A 1938-nucleotide genomic window follows, 5' to 3' on the forward strand; every position below is an offset into this window, starting at 1 on the left:
ACCTAGAGCCTGTCATACTGAGCGAAGGAAGTCAGACAGAGAAAGACAAATATATGATATTGCTTATATGTGGAACCTAAAAAAATAGTACAAATGAACTTATTTACAAAGCAGAAATAGAATCACAGATGTAGAAAACAATCTATGGTTACCGGGGGGCGGGGGGGGGGGAAGGGAGAAGCCTTGGCTGTTCTGGCCGGTGACCCTCCCAGCTCGTCCTCACGCCTGCCCGCTGGGCCTGTGGGCACCTGTGTCCAGTGCCTCATCCTTGCTTTTCTGCTCTTTGGCTTTTGCTTCAAGGGTGGCCTCTGGAGGGCGCCGGCAGGGCCAGCTCACCGGAGGATTGGGTGAGGCCTGCCTTTCCAGAGCTCTCCCTGGCTGGGAGGGGGTGGCAGAAGCTCTGAAGGAAGCGGGGTGGGCTCGGGGCCAGTGTGGTCTCGAAGAACCTGGGCTCACCCTCAACGTCCCTCGCTGCTGCTGCCCCTCTAGCTGGGCGGTGGGTGAGTGTGCCGCAGGAGGGCTCCGAAAACAGCAGCCCACTCCCTTCGGGAGTCTGCCTGCTGGAGTTCCAGAATGGGCTCCGACCGGCAGGGGCTGGGCCGGGCAGGCCCACCTTGGGGGTGAGGGGGTACTGGGAGCAGCAGGCCAGTTCCAGAATGTTCTTCTGCGGGGGGGCTGCTCCCAGGCCTGGGTCTCGCAGACTCTTCCCTGCCCAAGCCCAGGTCGGCCCATCTCCACTGCCCCCTCCCCATATCTGGGTCCACACAGCCTTTGGGAAGGGGGAGCACCCGAGAAGCACGATTCAGGGGCTTGGCCTTCAGGTCTAGGCCAACGGCCTGGGCAGAGGCTGGGACACGAGCTGCAATAGTCACAGAAATAGTTTTCCTAGGAAAGGCTCAGTCCCTCCCTCCCTCCCTCCCAGGGTCCCAACCGCAGCTTCCTGGCCCCTCCTTCCCTGTGGCCCCTGGGCCACAGCCCTTGGCACCTTCGTTGCTCTTCAGATTAAAGCCTGTCTTTACACCTGTCACCTGTGTGAGGTGTGTCTTTTCATGCCACATGAGTGTTCCTTCTCCACGTGACAGTTTGTTCCCCATCAAGTCCCCTTCCCTTGGGCCGCGGAATCTGGGGCTTGAGCTGGTCCAGCTGGGGTCTGGATTGCCTAGGCGGTTCTGAAGTGGAGACCCGGGTTCAAATTCCGGTTGTCTCCACCCTCAGCTGCAGGGTCTTAGGTAAGTTCCTGAATCTCTCAACCTCAGCTTCCTCATCTATAAAATGGGGATATTCACAGGGCGATTGCCAGGAGAAAATGAGGGGTGTGAAGTCCTCAGCGCAGGGCCTGGCACATAGCAAATGCTCCGCGGTCGCTGCGGCGGTTTCCTGATCAAGGCAGCCTTTCTGAACCCCTGGGTCAGCCCCGAACTGGCCTGGGGAGCCATTGGACTGGGCCTGGCTGTGAACCGTGCCCCTGCAGTTTTTAAGGGGGTGCCCTGTGCTCTCTCTCCTCCACGCCTCATGTCCCTGTCCTGCTAGAGTTGGGAGTCTCTGTGGGGCTGCTGTGCCTGAGACGACGTGAGTTCAACCCAAAGCCCACTGCGTGGTAGCTAGGAGACCCTGAGAGTTGACTTCATGTCTGAGCCTCAGCTTCCTGATCTGAAAAATGGGCATAATAGTACTTAGGTCACAGATTTTGAGATTCATTCATTTCACAAACAGTGGCTACATATTTCTCATTCTAGTGTTGGTGACAGTAAATCCCCAAATACTGGAATGTTAGGTAGTGGCATGTTACTACAAAGAAGAAAATGAGAGCAGTTAATTAGAGAGGGTCAGCGAGGGAGTTTGCCTGGGCTACAAGGGTCAGGAAAGACATGAGCTGAGACCCCACCGAGGAGGAAGGGCCACGGGGAGAGCTGCAGGCCAGGGCATGGGGGCGGTGGG

Source organism: Lipotes vexillifer, unplaced genomic scaffold (assembly GCF_000442215.2).
Source record: "Lipotes vexillifer unplaced genomic scaffold, Lipotes_vexillifer_v1.1 scaffold98, whole genome shotgun sequence".
In the NCBI taxonomy this organism is placed as follows: domain Eukaryota; kingdom Metazoa; phylum Chordata; class Mammalia; order Artiodactyla; family Lipotidae; genus Lipotes; species Lipotes vexillifer.